Source organism: Narcine bancroftii, chromosome 3 (assembly GCF_036971445.1).
Source record: "Narcine bancroftii isolate sNarBan1 chromosome 3, sNarBan1.hap1, whole genome shotgun sequence".
Classification (NCBI taxonomy): domain Eukaryota; kingdom Metazoa; phylum Chordata; class Chondrichthyes; order Torpediniformes; family Narcinidae; genus Narcine; species Narcine bancroftii.
The window spans coordinates 233,076,212-233,095,289 of NC_091471.1; positions in this window are offsets into that span (position 1 = coordinate 233,076,212).

A 19,078-nucleotide genomic window follows, 5' to 3' on the forward strand; every position below is an offset into this window, starting at 1 on the left:
GAACTGCTCTCGGTGTGTGAGTCTATTTTCTTTCAGTAGCTCAAACACTGTGACCAATCTAAAACGAACAAAATGAGAGGTATAAGTTTACCCAGGACAGCCTGTTACCGTGCTGTACATCTTGTGGGCAGGAGTGGCCTGTTACCGTGCTGTACCTCTTGTGGGCCGGAGTGGCCTGTTACTGTACTGTACATCTCGAGGGCCGGAGTGGCATTTTACTATACTGTGCGTCTCAAGGGCCAGAGTGGCCTGTTACCATGCTGAACGTCAAATAGAAATCATTCTGACAGATAGGATAAATGTCCATTTACTTGCACATGGAGAGGTCGGTATTGGTCAAAGTTAATCAACGCAAGAAATCGTGTCCCACAAAATGGAGTCCTTTTTTAAAAAATATTTTATTTATAATTTTAAATATAATTTTAAATCCATCAAGAGAACCCCTCCCTTCACCCCGTCCCCTCTATGTAAGTCCTATTAAACAGAGAAAGAATGAAGAAAAAAAATCCAATCCCATTGTCAGTATGTACAGTAAAACACAAGGAAGACACCATATTACCACAGCGTTAAACCCTTTACGGCCTAGTGATTGTCACCCTATATTAGCGCCAGTGAGGTACCTATAGGCTCTAAATATAGGTACATCACTGGGTTCGATAGTTCAGCAGTTAAACCATGTGGTGCAATCAATGACCACCTGCAGACAACCAAGCAATCAAAGGCTTTATTAACCAGAAAACCTTGACATGCCCCTATGTGCTGCTGGTTCACATCCAATGCAGGTATGAAGGAGGAGACTCAGGCTCGCAGCCTTTATTTGGGGTCTTACGGGGAGGGGCTGCGGGTACAGAAGGTGGGCCCAGTCTGCCCACCCCAGTAAGGTATGGCTGCAGAACCGTGTTCCACCACAGAGCACTGGTCTTGAAAACCAGGGTCCGCGAGTTCGTTCCTCACTGGGGTCTCATTTCTAAGAGGGGGGGTGCTGGACAAAGTGCCTTCCATAACAACGTGAAAGAATTGCATAAAATAGAGGCAGGAAAATTGTTTTCACTGGTAGGTGAGTCCCAGACCAGGGGACACAGCCTCAAGATTGAGGGGAGTCGATTTAAGACGGAGATTAGGAGAAACTGTTTTCTCCAGAGTCGTGAATCTGTGGAATTCTCTGCCCAGGGAAGCAGTTGAGGTGTCTTCATTAAACACATTTAAGGTTCAGCTACATGAAAAAGGAATTCAGGGATATTGGGAAAAGGCAGGTTGGTGGAGTTGAGTCGCTGATCAGATCAGCCCTGGCGGAACAGGATCGATGGGCCGGATGGCTGCCTCCTGCATTTTGTGTTCTTATCCATTGTGGCACGATCAATGACCGTCCACAGACAACGAGTGAGGGAGAGGGGAAAGAAAGAGAAAGGTGGCAAGAGAGATGTCATGGGGAGGGGTGGAGAAAGCGATAAAGATAGGGGTGAGGGAGAGAGAGAAGGGGAGAGAAAGGAGGAAAACAAGCGGTAAACATAGAGATCTGTAAGGTGACCAATATTGGGTTAGGTGGAAGGACACACGTCTCGTTTTCCCCACCCCCATACCAGGGTAGAGGTCTGAAAACAGACAGCAGAGATTTAACGTGGGTGGGGAAAGGTTTTACAAGGACCTGGGAGGAAGGAGGGAACCTTCTTCACATGAGAACAAGCTGCTGGAGGTCGTGGTCGAGGCGTGGACAAATGCATCACTTTACAGATGTTTGGACCAGGCCCTGGGACTGGGGAAGGCCGAACACAGGTGTGGAAACAGGTTGGACAGAAGGGTTTGTTTCCCCACTGTGGACTGTGACTGGCACCTCCCGTCCACGGTATTTAAAATAAAGACATTTATCCTTTGCTCGGCTGCATTTGCAGGGGAGAGGGTTGGCATAGAGGTGGTGGGTCAAATGACCTTCTGGAGCAAAGCAAGGCTGAGGTGGGGGTGGGGGGGTGGAATTTAATGAAGGACCTGGTCCTTTTTCCAAAATCCATGAGTTGTTCGGGGTATATTTTCTCCTCCTCTCTGGCAGAGTTCCAACAACTATGTGTGTGACTCTATTCTCTCCTCTCGACTGCCGAGGCACATGGAACAAGCGAGGCTTTGTGCAGGGCAGTGACAGCGGCGCGCTGCCTGGCCGAGGAGAGAGAGTGGGCAAGGGTTGATCATCATCAGGTGGCTGGGATCCCGGACCCTCCTCCTCCTCTGTCCTCTGCACTCACCCACCCAGCAGACATGGACAGAGGACTGAGCTACACTCCCTCCCGCTGGGCGCTCGCCCTCCATCAGCTGCCACGCTACAACCTCCACCTGAAACCAGTTGATAGCCTCTTCGCTCCCCGCCATGGGGACTACAGGCAGGTGAGAGGCGGCAGGGGGGAGGGGTGGGGTGGTCAGGTCACCGAAAGGCTGCGGAGACACTTGGATAGGTTGGGAGACTGGGCAATGAGGAGGCCAGATGAAATGCAATGTTGGGAAGTGGACGGTCATGCACTTTGGTAGAAGACTGGTAAGAATTTAGTAAGAACTTCTCCACAATCTCCATCAGAATCGGAGCACCACAGAGCTGTGATCTTAACCTCTGCTCTACTCGCTATACACCTACGTCTGTGTGGCTTGGTTCGACAATAACACCATCTAAAAATTTGCTGGTCATACCATGGGTTGTGTAAAGGAAAGGGATGAGTCAAGCATTCAGGGGGGAGATGGAAAACTTGGCTGAAAGGGGCATCAGCAACAACCTCGCACTTGAATATTTTTCCTCAAATACAATACCTATTGCAATCATTACCAATTTCTGTACCAATAACGTTTTTTCAAGATTTAAATAAAAATGTAAGAAAATTTATTTGGCAACACAAAATGCGTAGGATGGCATTGGAAAAATTAACAAGGGAATATGATGGGTTGGGGGGGCAGGGGGACTTCGACCGCCCAATTTTAAAAACGATTACAAAGCAGCTCAACTTAGATTCTTGTCTTCCTGTTATCAGACTGGTGAAAAGACAGATCGAAATGAGTCAAATAGGAGAAAATAATTCTGAACATGTTTTGTATAAATGGCATGAAGAACTGTTGAAAGAGAACATGGATACACCAATTCTGAAACATATTAAAGTATGGAATGGAATTCATGTAGAAAGAGAATTGAAGGATGACCAAACAGCCTAAATGTTAATAAAGCAAAATCCTTCAATTCCTTTCACAGTTAATCATTCATTTTTTGATATTTTGTATAACTGTGGAATAAAAAGGATAAAGGGTTATTTTTTGGGGTTTTTTTTGGACTTTTGACCGATTGAAAGATAAATATAATATACCAAATAATACTATTATTATCAGCTTAAATCATATTTAAAAAGAAAGTTAGGATTGAATTTTAGATTACCGGATCAAAGTCAATTTGAATATTTAATAAATGATACATTTATCAAAAGATTTATTTCTAACATGTATATAAAATTGCAAGAGATGATGCAGAAAACAGATCTATTTAAATCCAAATTGAGATGGGAAAGAGATTTAAATCCAAGAAGTTTGGTCAAAACTATGTTATGAAAGTGTAACCAACATAATTAATGTCAGATATCAAATGGTTCAATTTAATTTTTTACACTAATATTATACTCCACATAAATTACACGGACTTAATTCTAATTGCTTTGATCCATGTTTTAGATGTAATAAAGAGATAGGAACCTTTTTACATGCAGTTTGAAAGTGTGAAAAGTAGAAAATATTTGGGAAGATACGAGTATTTTATTGGGACAAGTTATGAAGATACAAGTTTGAAAGACTCAAAAATATTTTTGTTAGGGGATATTCATGATTTGAAGCTAGATATTTATCAGAGGATGTTTCCAAGTGTACCAGTTGCAAAGAAATGTACAGCCATAACGTGGAAACTAGACAATAATGTGGGGTTGAATACATGGCAAATGGAATTACAAAATTGTAGACCGTTAGAAAATAACGTATAATTTGCAGAATCAACCAGAAAATTTTTATAAGATTTGGAAACCTGAAATGGATTTTATTGGTAAGAGTTCGTCTACTGCGTTCGTGCTCCCACTCCAGTTCACCCTAGTTAATTCAGGTTTAAAATTATATTTGTAAATTTTAAATGTAATTAATCAATGAATGATAAATGATAAATTCAGGTTGGCTTTTTTATTTTTTTTCTACTTTTTTGGGGAGGGAGGGGAAGGCAGGAGGGAAGAGAACATAAAATTATGTATTCTTTTTGGATTGTTTTATTCTTCTGTATGATTATGGATAAGTATGTTGTATTTATTATTGATGCAATTGGAAAATAACCTTTAAAAAAAAGAAAAAAAAAACCACCTCGCATTCAATGTTACCAAAACCAAGGAGCTGACGGTTGACTTCAGGAAGGGAAAACTAGAGGTGAATGATTCAGTGATCACCAGGGGATCAGAGTTGGGAGGGTGAGCACATTTAGGTTCATGGGAGTCACCATCTCAGAGGATTTTTCCTGGACCCAACACACCAATGGCATCGTGAAGAAAGCACGTCATCACCTTGACTTCCTCAGGAGTTTGCGGAGGTTTGGTATGAAATCAGAATCCCTGGCATAGGTATAGATGCCATAAAACTCGCACCATCAGGTTCAGGAACAGCGATGTGAGAAGCAGAGGTGCCTTCACAGATTTCACTCGAGACAAAAATTGAGAACAAAGAACATTTATTATACTATTACAACAATACAAAGTTGGGTGCTTCCCCTTACCCTGGGAATACACACAGATACTGAGGCTGGCCCAACTTTTATACATTTCATTTCAGTACAGAGATACCTTCCCCCTAACATTCTTCTGCCTCCTGGATTGGTTTAGCATTAGGTAATTCTGCCCACGTGGATTCTAACTTCTTATCAGTTTATGTGCCTTCCTGCAAACTTGTTAGCCAGGAAATATCATGTCTTTGTTCTTTACTCATTAATCAATCCCCAAGACTTGCTAAAGCTATCTACTTGCTATCTACTTGAAGATCCTTATTTCATTATACTTTTATAGCCCTTCCTCCCATTCCAGCATTCCTTCACCTTAAGTTAACCCATAATACTTCATTTTTAATTAGCACTTGCTTGACTTCTCACATTCCAGTATCCCTTACAATCCACCCTTTTTCTTTAGCTACGCTTAGTAAATCCCCATTCGGTAGTGTTCTGTTAAGCTTGGTCCTTTTCCCAGCGAGTGAGTAAACAAACTGCGGCCTCAGCATCATCAGTCGGAGTTTGGGAAGCATACATCATTTGGGTTGTAGTGACCTGCCGAAGGGCCCGTTGAATTAAACACTGCACACAAGGCATTAGGCAGGGAATTATTATGAGGGCTAAAACAAAAAGCCCAGCTGCTATAAGGGCCGTGTGTATCCAACTCCAGTCGCCAGTAAGAAGTTTAGTCCACCACATACCGGACCAAGGATGCCAAGTTTGGACCGGGACATGGGAAAGTTTTCGAATTCCTGTAGAAACATTTTTTACTGCCTAGCCATTATCATCAATTTTCAAACAACAATTGGTAACGTTCAATTTTCCACAGACACCGCCTTCAGCAGCCAACAAGTAATCGAGGGCCAGTCGATTTTGATAAACTGTAGCACGTATCTGTTGCTGCTCATCAGCCAATAAATCTAAGGCTGTCGCTGTCTGATTAGTGATAATTTCCAAAACTGCCTGGAGTCTGATCAAACGATTTAGCATATAAATGGGGGTTCGATATCCCCATGATCCATCCTGAGCCCAAGTAGCAGGGTCATAATATGAAATAATACGTTCAGGGGGCCAGTCATCACCCCAATCTCCAATTTTGAGCTCTCTTTGTGCGAGTATCCTGAGGAGATTGTGGAATCAGGCGCATGTATAATTTGGTGGAAAGGTGATGGTCGGCCTGCAAAGGCAGTAAGACAAATTGAGGTTGAATGATTCCAATACAACAAGTGCCACTCCAATCAGGTTCTAAAAAAGTATAAGCCATATTCCCACAAATCCAATATAAACCCTCTGGTGCATATCCATGTGGGATAGTCTGGCTCCAGATCTGCCGAAGTGAGGGTATGCCCCGGTAAGGATTGTTACCTGAACAGTTCCATATGTCAGTGGTGTCATTCATACTCTCATAAAGCACACAATCCGAATCTCTTTTCATAGAGAAATTCCAGGTAGGGGTTGCAGGATGCCAAACAGCTGTAGTATTCTTGAGCAGCTTAAGTCGTTTACAACTTGAATCCCCCTTATAGTGACGGCCTTCATCCTTTCGGATGCATTCGTCACCCAATGGGTGATTTGCAAGATGCCAAGCTTGGGAGGGGCGTTCAATTTTATTCGTTGTACCATTAAAGCGTAGAAGTTGCCATATATCCAAAGGCTCACCTTGCCAGGGCCAGGTACCATCTCTAGTTGGGCCTCCGCAAATCCAACAATTCTTCAACTCCAGCAAGTCAGCTGTTTGTTGACTCAAATCTACCCACTTATTGTCACCTAACCGGTGAGTAGCAGCCTGTCTGCGAGCATTAGCATATATATCCTCTTTATTCCTACTCCATTTATAGCCCTGACTAATGTCTTGCTTGTAATTCTCCCACCATCTTCTCTGTACCATATTTTTAGCACTTGTCTTTCTAATACCTGTAGAGGCTGGGATGCAGACCCAAGCCACTCCCCTAGGACAATTTTGCTTCCCTGGTCCATGTTGGGATCCTAGATTAAACCATACCAAATAAGGTACCCCACTGTGAATGCACTTCCAACTGTGCCCTGTCTGCATTCTAAAGGTAAACTTGTCCATTCTTCAAAGTAACCATCACCTCTGCTGCCCCTATTCTAGGAGGACTTAATACATTGTGTACAGTTAGGTAGTTTCCCAAAAATTGGGAACCAGCAGGAAAACAATTCCGCAAATAGTAAAAATTACATTATAACAATTTTTTTCGGCGGAGCGTGACTTTCAGACCAGAAGGATGCGAGACTGCATGCCAGGTAGAGGGGATATTGTCAACGTCTTTAATCTGTGGATTAACACGCTTAACACGTTGCACGTGAGTCCATCCCTTTTCTTTTGTTCGTACTGCAGTGTCTGTAATCAAAAGTACATAATAAGTGCCGTCCCATATAGGTTCTAGTTTATGGTCTTGCCACACTTGTACATATACCCAATCACCAGCTTTAATGGAATGAATGGGATAGACCAAGGGTGGGGTTTGAGCTAATAATCCCTTCTGTTTTAAGTCACTCAAAGAAGTGGAAAGCCCCTGTAAATATTTCGATATATATTGGTCGTTAGCCTCAGGGGTAGGGGAATCAGTGTGGAAGTCCATGTAGGGAAGACCGAACATCATCTCATATGGTGAGACAGCAAGGTCCTTACGAGGAGCTGTGCAAATCCTGATTAGAGCTAAAGGTAAGCATTTAATCCAGGAGAGGCCAGTTTCCTCATAAAGTCGAGTGAGTTGATTTTTCAGGGTCTGATTCATCCGCTCGACACGACCTGAATTCTGGGGGTGCCATGGGGTGTGTAACTGCCAATCTATTCCCAAGATTTTACACACCCCTGGAGTACTTGAGAGGTAAAATGTGTACCTCGATCTGAGTCAATGGTTTGAACAATGCCGTAACGCGGAATAATAACCTCTAGTAATATCCGGATAACGGTGCTAGCACGATCATTAAGGGTCAGGAAAGCCTCAACCCATCGAGTAAAATGATCCACCATCACCAGGAGATATTTATAAACCCCTATCTTAGGTAATTCCGTGAAGTCAATCTGTATTCGTTAAAACGGGCATACGGCTATATCGCGACCCCCAGGCATTACCTGGCGCATTACTTTCTTATTTACTCGCTGTCAAATTGGACATCCCCGAGTACTTTGTTTGGCTATGGTGTATATCCCAGAACAATTAAAGGACTGTACAAAGGCATCAACCAGTGCCTGCGTTCCCCAGCGTGTCTGCTGGTGGAGCTGATCAATAATTTGACGAGCCAAGGCTTTATTCAGGACTTGGCGTCCCTCTGCCGTCCACCATAACCCATCTGCAGTTTGACGCATTCCCTGTTCTTTCATATAAACCTCCTCTTCCTGTGAAAAGATGGGAGTCTTTTGAACCTCATGTGGGGTGGGGAGTAACAGCTGCATGTCTATTTTTTCTGTGAGTGCAGCCTGTTTGGCAGCTTCATCTGCCCGTCTGTTCCCCTGTGCTTCAGGACAGTCAACAATTTGATGGCCCCGTACATGAACTACAGCTATCTCCTCAGGTAACATAAGAGCATCTAAGGATTGAACAATTAAGTTTTCATGGATCAACTTTTGTCCTTTCCCAGTTATCATTCCCCGCTCTTTCCAAATCTTTCCAAAGGTGTGCACTACACCAAAAGCATACTTTGAGTCGGTATAGATTGTGCCCACCTTTCCCTCTAAACCCTGGAGAGCTCTACAGAGGGCATAAAATTCGCAGGATTGTGCCGACCAATGACCGGGAAGACGACCGGCTTCAATCACAACTCCTTCATTCCCATCCACTACACTATACCCCCTATAACAAATGCCGTCAAGGCAGCGGGAAGATCCATCAATAAACCATCTTTCACCCTCCCGTAAAGGTTCATCCCTTAAATCGTCTCTGTAAATCTATCACTTCTAAACATACATGCTCTAAATCATTGGGGACAGTATCAGAATCTGGAGAAACCAAGAAGGCGGCTGAATTCTGATCTTTATTTGTAACCAATGTCAAATCATCCCTATCCATAAGGATTGCTTCATACTTCAAAATCCTGGAATCAGTAAGACACCTTCCGGCACATTTTAAGAGAATGGTGCGGACTGTGTGAGGGGTGTGAACTAACATCGGGGCCCCAAACGTAATTTTTCGTCCTTCCTCTACTAGAATAGCAGTGGCTGCAATTGTTTGTACACATTCTGGCCAACCACGACAAACAGGATCTAAAACCTTTGATAGAAAGGAAACTGGTTGTCTAAAGACTGCCTGCTCTTGTGTTAATACTCCCATGGCCACACCGTCTTTCACATTGGTATATAGGTCAAATGGTTTGTTTAAGTCAGGTAAGGCTAAAACCGGGGCACTAACAAGGCGCTGTTTCACCAAGGTAAAATCTTTAATCTCCTCCTCTGTCCAGACAACAGGCTCACCCCCTAGAGTCGCAAGTTTATCATAAAGAAATTTGACCAGGCAAATCTTAGCATGGCAGCTTAAGACAGAGCAAACTAAGAAAATGGTATTGGCAACAAGGAAAAAAGACAAACAAATTACATATAATCCGAAAGAAATTAAGGAAAACTTCAGAGAATTCTATGAACATTTATACCGAACTGAAAACGAAGGGAAAGAAGAGAAAATAGATGAATTTTTGACTAAAATTGAACTACCAAAACTACAAATAGAGGAACAAAATAAATTAACAGAACCATTTGGAACAGTAGAAATACAAGAGATAATAAAAAAATTACCAAATAATAAGACACCAGGAGAGGATGGACTCCCAATAGAATTCTACAAAACATTTAAAGACCTATTAATACTGCCCCTCCTGGATGTAATCAACCAGATTGATGAGACACAAAATTTACCAGATTCATGTAAAACAGCAATAATTACAGTGATACTAAAACAAGGGAAAGATCCACTCTCACCAGCGTCATATAGACTAATATCTTTGCTAAACACAGATTATAAGATAATAGCTAAACTATTAGCAAACAGATTAGCAGAACAGGTACCGAAAATGGTAAATTTAGACCAAACTGGATTTATCAAAAAAAGACGCACAACAGACAATATTTGTAAATTTATTAACTTAATTCATGCAGTAGAAGGAAATAAAGCACCTGCAGTAGCAGTTGCTTTAGACGCAGAGAAGGCCTTCGACAGAGTAGAATGGAATTATTTGTTCAAAGTATTGCAAAAATTCAGTTTACCAGAGAAGTATATTAATTGGATTAAAGCACTATATAAGAGACCGTTAGCGAAAGTGACAGTAAATGGAAATATATCAAAGCAATTTAACTTAAGCAGGTCAACGTGGCAGGGATGCCCACTATCACCATTATTGTTTGCGCTAGCTATAGAACCACTAGCAGAATTTATAAGAATAGATAATAATATAAAAGGAATAAAAATAAAAGATAGGGAATATAAAATCAGTCTATTTGCGGATGATGTGATAGTGTACTTAACAGAACCAGAACTATCAATAAAAGAATTATATAAGAAATTGAAGGAATATGGAGAAGTGTCGGGATACAAGATAAACGTAAATAAAAGTGAAGCAATGCCTATGAATAACGCGGATTTCTCAAAATTTAAGAAGGAATCCCCATTCAGATGGCAAATGCAGGCAATAAGATACCTAGGTGTACAAATAAACAAAAATCTAGGCCAATTATATAAACTCAATTACAATCCACTAATGAAAAAATTACAGGACGATTTAGAGCATTGGAAAGAGCTACCACTAACACTGATAGGAAGGATAAACTGTATTAAAATGAACATTTTTCCAAGGATACTATACTTATTTCAGGCATTGCCAATACAACTGACAGAAAAATTCTTCAAAGAGTTAAAGAAAATAATAAGGAAATTTTTATGGAGAGGGGGGAAACCGAGGATAGCACTAGATAAATTAACAGAATGGTATAAACAAGGAGGCTTACAATTGCCAAACTTCAAAAATTATTATAGAGCCGCACAATTAAGATACCTATCAGATTTTTATCAAACAAGGGAAAAACCAGACTGGACGAGATTAGAATTAGATAAAATAGGGGAAAAGATACCTGAACACATATTACATAAATGGGACGAAAAATTGGTACAACATAGAACTTCTCCAGTATTACACCATCTCCTCAATATTTGGAAAAAGATTCATGTAGAAAGAAATAAAACAAATTATCAATTACCAAAACTAATATTGACGCAAAATAAGCTACTCCCTTTTACAATAGACAACCTTTCCTTTAGAAAATGGGAAAAAAAAGGGATTAAAAGAATAGAAAATTGTTTTTCAGGAAGTAGATTCTTATCCTTTGAACAAATGAGAGATAAGTACAATATAACTGGAGATACAGCGCTGGCATATTACCAACTGAGATCCTACTTGAAAGATAAATTAGGAAGAAATTTGAGTTTACCAGAGGGAAGTAACCTTGAATATGTGATTACAGATACAATGTTAATCAAAAGATTTATAACAAATATGTATATTAAACTGCAAGAAAAGGAGAATAAGGAAACAAATGGTAAAACTAAACAAAAATGGGAACAAGATTTAAATATAAAGATAAAAAAGGAAACATGGGAGAAATTATGTCTGGAACGATGAGAAATACAATAAATACGAGGCTACGTATGATACAATATAATTGGTTACACAGACTATACATTACACCGCAAAAGTTAAATAAATGGGACCCAACAGTATCTGATAGATGTTTTCGATGTAAAAAAGAAAGGGGAACAACAATTCATGCAATCTGGACATGTGAGAGAGTAGAAAAATTTTGGGATGATCTCAATCAGATATTAAATAAAATAACAGAAAACAATATACCAAAGAATCCAGAGATCTTTCTCCTAAGTAACATAAAAAATAAAGAATTTGGAATTGACTTGGAGGATGCACAAAAAAGATTTGTTAAGATAGCCCTAGCCATAGCAAAAAAATGTATTATGTCAACCTGGAAATTGGAAGATAATTTGAAAATACAACAATGGAATATAGAAATGAATAAATGTATTCCATTAGAAAAAATAACATATAGTTTAAGAAATAATATTGAAATATTCAAACAAGTATGGGAGCCTTACATTAAATACAATAGCGAAAACCTACCGGGAACAAACATTACCTAAGTTGATGGAAGGAGAAGAGAAGAAAAGAATGGACTCAGTAGAATTTCTGGTGTATTTTTGTTGAATGACAACATTGTCTGACTGGCTTAATGCAACCTAGATTGTATACCTAAAATGGATGAGAGGGGGGGTGGGGGGTGGCTTGGGAGGAGGGAGGTGGGGGGAGAAAAAGTGTATATCATGGCTAATGTGATTTATGGTGTGAAAAATAAAAAATTAAATAAAAAATAAATAAAAAAAATAGAAATTTGACCAGGCTATAATAATTCTCAATCCAAATTCTACAGTATCCCACTAGACCAAGGAATTTCCTAAGTTTTTGGGCATTCTTTGGAAGCGGGACCTGCAAAATACCACGTATTCTCTCTGGACTTATCTTCCTAATTCCTTGACTAACCAAATGACCTAAATATTTAACCTCAGATTGAACAAATTGCAACTTCGATTCACTCACTCTAAGACCCTTCTTCCCCAGAAAATTCAACAAATCAACCGTGTATTGTTTAACCGAATCATACATTTCCCCCGTGACTAATAAATCATCAACATATTGTAGTAATTGACAATCCTCTCTCCAAGGGGCCTCATCTAATACTTGTTCCAAAACTTGGCCAAACAAATTTGGTGATTCAGTAAAACCCTGGGGAAGGACCGTCCACCGGCATTGATTTTTTTCGTCCTGTAAAAGGATTCACCCACTCAAATGCAAACATGTCCCTACTGTCTATTGCCAACGGACAGGTCCAGAAGGCATCTTTGAGATCAATTACACTGAACCACTTACTATGGGGATCAATCTTACCCATCAACGTATAAGGGTTAGGTACAACCGGATAACGGGTGAGAATAATTTTGTTTAACTCTCTCAAATCTTGTACTAATCGGTATGTACCGTCTGGTTTTTGGACAGGTAAAATTGGAGTATTAAAAGGTGACATACAGGGTTCAAGTATACCTTCTTTCACTAATTGGTCAATTACTGGCTGCAGCCCCTTTCGGCCAGCCATAGGAATCGGATACTGTTTTCGTCGAACTACCTGGTCTGGGTCCTTTAGAGTAACTTGTAGGGGAGGAACACCTAACACTCCTCTATTTCCTTTTTTCACCCATACTCTAGGATTTATTATTTTCCGATCCTCCTCTGTCAGCACATAAAATTGAACCCCGATACCTGATCCCTGTGGTCTGGTACCGATAGCCAATTGGTCCTGTAAATCACGTCCCATGAAGCAAACCCCAGCTTGGGGAATTAATAAAATATCCTCGGTTACAATTTTTCCTCCCATTTGTATCTTTACATTCTTTAATTTAGGGACCGCAAAATCTCTCCCTGCCACCCCCGAAATCATCACCGTCCCTTCTGTAGTAACACCCTCTGGCCATCGTACAATGCTAGACCGGGCTGCCCCGGTGTCTACTAGGAAAGACATTTTGTCACTGTGGGGACCTACGCTTAAATTTACCAATGGTTCTCCGTGCAGCCCCACAGTGTGTATTGACTGAGAACCGTGACCCCCCTATTCATCAATTGCCTCCATCAATACGTAAGATCGCATCTCCCTGGCCTGCATCGGGCATTCCCTCTTAAAGTGTCCCTCCTTTTTACAATAATAACAAACTAATGCTCCTGTCTCCCAATTCCTGCCAGGGTCTCCATGGGGTCCCGGGAACGGTCGGCGTCCTCAGAATTCTCCTCTACCTCTACCTCTGCCCTGGTCTCTACTTCCCCACTCCCGGCGCTCCTCCCAACATCCAGGAGCTGCCACACGGCTCCTAACACTTCCTTGCTTTCCATCCACAACTTCCTTTACTGCCTGCATCAAAATCTTAGCCTTTCCTTTCTGTTTTTCTTCAGACCTCTGGACGTATGCCTTTTGTGCAATCTGCAATCTTTTGTAATTTCTTCCTGATATCTGGGGCTGAATTAGTAACAAAACCTGTCAATACGAACTGTTCACCTAACATAACATAACATAACAATTTACAGCACGGAAACAGGCCATTAGGCCCTTCAAGTCCGCACCGAACCAAACACCCCTCTCTAGTCCCACCTCCCTGCACAATGCCCATAACCCTCCATCTTCTTCTCATCCATATACCTGTCCAACCTTTTCTTAAATAATACAATTGACTCCGCCGCCACTATTTCTCCCGGAAGCTCATTCCACACGTCTACCACTCTCTGAGTAAAGAAGTTCCCCCTCATGTTACCTCTAAACCTCTGCCCCTTAATTCTTAACTCATGTCCTCTTGTTTTAATCTTTCCTCCTCTTAATGGAAATAGTCTATCCACATCCACTCTGTCTATCCCTTTCATAATCTTAAATACTTCTATCAAATCCCCTCTCAACCTTCTACGCTCCAAAGAATAAAGACCTAATCTGTCCAATCTCTCCATTTACTCTAGATGCTTAAACCCAGGTAACATTCTGGTAAACCTTCTCTGCACTCTCTCCACTCTGTTTATATCCTTCCTATAATTAGGCGACCAGAACTGCACACAGAACTCCAAATTAGGCCGCACCAACGTCTTATACAGTCTCAACATCACCTCCCAACTCCTATATTCCATGCAATGATTGATAAAGGCCAGCATACTAAAAGCCTTCTTCACCACCCTATTCACGTGAGTTTCTACCTTCAGGGAACGATGTACCGTTACTCCTAAATCTTTCTGCTCTTCTGTATTCATCAATGCTCTCCCATTTACCACGTATGTCCTGTTCTGATTCTTCTTACCAAAATGAAGCACCTCACACTTATCAGCATTAAATTCCATCTGCCATTTTTCAGCCCACTTTTCTAAGCAGCCCAAATCCCTCTGCAATCCTTGAAAACCTTCTTCATTATCCACTATTCCACCTATCTTAGTATCGTCTGCATATTTACTAATCCAATTTACCACCCCATCATCTAGATCATTAATGTATATAACGAACAACAATGGGCCCAATACAGATCCTTGAGGCACACCACTGGTCACCGGCCTCCAACCTGACAGACAATTATCCACTACCACTCTCTGGCCTCTCCCTTTCAGCCAATGTTCAATCCATTTGACTATCTCAAAATTTATACCTAAAGACTGCACCTTCTTAACTAACCTTCCATGTGGGGAACCTGCTGGGGATTCTATATCCAGCCCCGCATATTGCTGTATGGCCGCATGTAATCTAGTCAGAAATGCGGAGGGGGTTTCCTCGGGACCTTGGGGAACCTCAAATGCCTTTTTAAAGTTCTGTCCTTTTGGAACAGACTCCTTTATTCCTCTTATTAGATTAACCCTGAACTCATCCATTCGCGTGCGACCATCATTAGTAGTTTTATCCCAATTTGGGTTTACTAGGGGAAATTTAGTTTCTCCAGGTATCGCCCCTTGCCCCCCTTGGTGTTCCCTACCCCAGACTCTGATCCCTGCCCAGCAGATCATTCCACGCTCATCCAAAGTAAATAGGGTCTTAAAGATCAACATTAATTCATCCCAGGTATATATATTAGGCCCCAGAAATTGATCTAATTGTTCTGCACATCCCTGAGGATCTTCTAACAGAGAGGTCATTTCCTTCTTAAAATTGCGCACCTCAGTACTAGTCAAAGGCACATTCACAAATCCTAGACCCCCTGCATCCCCTCCCAAGGGAACCTCTCGTAGAGGTCTCATCCAATTAGTTTCTGGCTTATCTCCTCCTCTATGATGTTTAGGTTCCTGCTCTCTGGGAGACAAATCGAAGAGTCCTGCCCCTTCCTCCCGAAGGGCCTCACACTGTTCTTCTGAATGACCCTCACAATCAAAGTCTCCTCCCTCTCGTGTTAGTTGAGGCGGTAATCTTGCACTCTGTGAGCGAGTCATCATACCACTCCTACTTTCTCCTTCTTTCTTTAACTGGGGAGGAGAAGGGGAAGGTAAAGAAGGGTAAAGTGTAAGGGAGGGGGAAGGAATGGGAGCCGGCACAGGGGAAACATAAGGTGGAGGAAGGGAATGTAACACATCCCATCCCTTTATTTCGGGGGCAGAAGGCTCCTCATCCTTCTTATTTTTAAATTCTTTCTCGTTCAAAATCATCTGATCAGACGATCCACTAAGCCAACAGGCGGCATATTCTCTACTCTCGGTATTATCCCCTTGATTTTGGTAGAGCCAGATGTTCAAGTCCTCGTCGGTTCCGAACTTTGGCCAATATATCGAACTCCCCTTTATCGGATTCTTAACCCATTCCTGAGAACAATACCTGACCATGGTCTGCTTATCCTTCTCACGGGTTTTCCCCGCACCCCAATTGGACAACATTAATCCTAATGGTCTATGTTTTGGTATCTTATCCCCTTTTCTTTCTTCAGGACTTTTTCCCTTGCTACTTCCTCCTCCCATATTGGCAGGAAAATAAAATCCCTCTTACCAGAGTCCAGTAGCTATTCCTAGCACGCTTCCTCAACGACCTCCCGTCGTTTGTTCTCAATGCCTCTTCTCGGATATCACTCGCTTCATCCACTGACCAGCTACCCGTCTTCCGGGAGTCAAGCTGAATCAGCCGGGGTGCACCTACCCCCGTAGCTGGGCGCTCTGTCAGTGGAGGGAGTGCGATCCCGGACGATCCCCCAAGTTGTGAGAAACAGAAGTACCTTCACAGATTTCACTCGAGACAAAAATTGAGAACAAAGAACATTTATTATACTATTACAACAATGCAAAGTTGGGTGCTTCCCCTTACCCTGGGAATACACACAGATACTGAGGCTGACCCAACTTTTATACATTTCATTTCAGTACAGAGATACCTTCCCCCTAACATTCTTCTGCCTCCTGGATTGGTTTAGTATTAGGTAATTCTGCCCACGTGGATTCTAACTTCTTATCAGTTTATGTGCCTTCCTGCAAACTTGTTAGCCAGGAAATATCATGTCTTTGTTCTTCACTCATTAATCAATCCCCAAGACTTGCTAAAGTTATCTACTTGCTATCCTGTTTTGAAGATCCTTATTTTATTATACTTTTATAACCCTTCCTCCCATTCCAGCATCCCTTCACCTTAAGTTAACCCATAATACTTCATTTCTAATGAGCACTTGCTTGACTCCTCACATTCCAGTATCCCTTACAGCGGCTACCTCTTCACCATCAGACTCCTCAATGACAAACTCAGAGACTAACTTAAGGTCTCTGACTTGTGCACTTGATTGAATTTCTTTGTTCTCTCTGTATTGCAGTTTGTTTGCATTCATTATCTGTTTACAGTTGTTTGTTTACATATTTATGCAATATACAGTTTATTTCTTGCACTACCAATTCGTGGTAATTCTGCCGCGCCCACAGGGAAAAAGAATCTCAGGGCTGTAGATAATCTCATGTCTGTACTCTGAAAAAATAGATGGGCAGACGATTATTTTGATGGGGAGAAAATTCAAAATTCAGAGGAGCAGAGGGACATGGGGAGTCCTCGTGCAGGGCACTCTAAAGACATTGTCAGTTTGAGTTGGTGGTGAAGACGACGAATGCCATGTTGGCATTCATTTCAGGAGGGATAGCAGGGATGTGACGTTGAACTTCTGCAAAGCACCAGTGAGACCTCACATGGAGTACGGTGTACAGCTTTGGGTGCCAAATTTGAGAAAATATGTTGGAGAGGGTTCAGAGAAGATTTACTAGAATCATACCAGGAATGAAATGGTGAGCACATGAGGAATGTTTTCCGTCTCTTCAATCGTACTCATTGGAGTGCAGAAGGATGAGGGGGGAACCTCATGGGGGCATTTCGAATGCTGAAAGGCCTGGACAGAGTAGATTGGAAAGGACGTTTTCCACGGTAGGGGAGTCTAAGACAAGGGGCCACAACTTCACGGTAAAAGAGCATCAATTTAAAACAGAAATCCAGACATTTCTTTAGCTGGAGTGTTGTGGGTCTGTTAAACTTGTGGATTTTTAAAAACACAATTAAACAAACAGGCCATTTGGCCCAGGGGCCTGGGCCACACAAATAACTGACAAACCCAGTAGGTTTTTGAATGGTGGAAGGAAACCAGAGCGCCAGAGGAAAACCCACGCAGTCACAGGGAGAACGTACAAACTCCTCCCAATCACTAACCACAACATCATCAGCACCATCGTTTCCAACAGTACTGTACCCAGGTGTTACACAGCGATAGAGCCATCCCCACCAGTACTGTACCCAGGTGTTACAGTGACAGACCAGTCCCCACCAGTACTGTACCCCAGTGTTACACAGCGATAGAGCCATCTCCAGAAGTACTGTACCCCAGTGTTACAATGACAGACCAGTCCCCACCAGTACTGTACCCTGGTGTTATACTGTGACACACCCATCCCTACCAGGACTGTACCCTGGTGTTTTACAGTGACAGACATGCCCGACCAGTACTGCGCCCCAGTGTAGTACAGTAACAGTCCCGTCCCCACCAGTACTCTATCTCAGTGTTACACAGTGACCAATCTATTCCCACCAGTACTGTACCCCAGTGTTACACAGCGATAGAGCCATCTCCAGAAGTACTGTACCCCAGTGTTACAATGACAGACCAGTCCCCACCAGTACTGTACCCTGGTGTTATACTGTGACACACCCATCCCTACCAGGACTGTACCCTGGTGTTTTACAGTGACAGACATGCCCGACCAGTACTGCGCCCCAGTGTAGTACAGTAACAGTCCCGTCCCCACCAGTACTCTATCTCAGTGTTACACAGTGACCAATCTATTCCCACCAGTACTGTACCCCAGTGTTACACAGTGATAGAGCCATCTCCAGAAGTACTGTACCCCAGTGTTACAATGACAGACCAGTCCCCACCAGTACTGTACCCTGGTGTTATACTGTGACACACCCATCCCTACCAGGACTGTACCCTGGTGTTTTACAGTGACAGACATGCCCGACCAGTACTGCGCCCCAGTGTAGTACAGTAACAGTCCCGTCCCCACCAGTACTCTATCTCAGTGTTACACAGTGACCAATCTATTCCCACCAGTACAGTACCCAGGTGTTATACAGTGACAGTGTTATATAGTGACAGACCAGTCCCCACTAGTACTGTTCCCAAATGTTACACAGTGACAGACCAGTCCCCACCAGTACTGTACCCCAGTGTTATAGAGTGACACACCCATCCCTACCAGTACTGTACCCTGGTGTTATACAGTGACACACCCATCCCTACC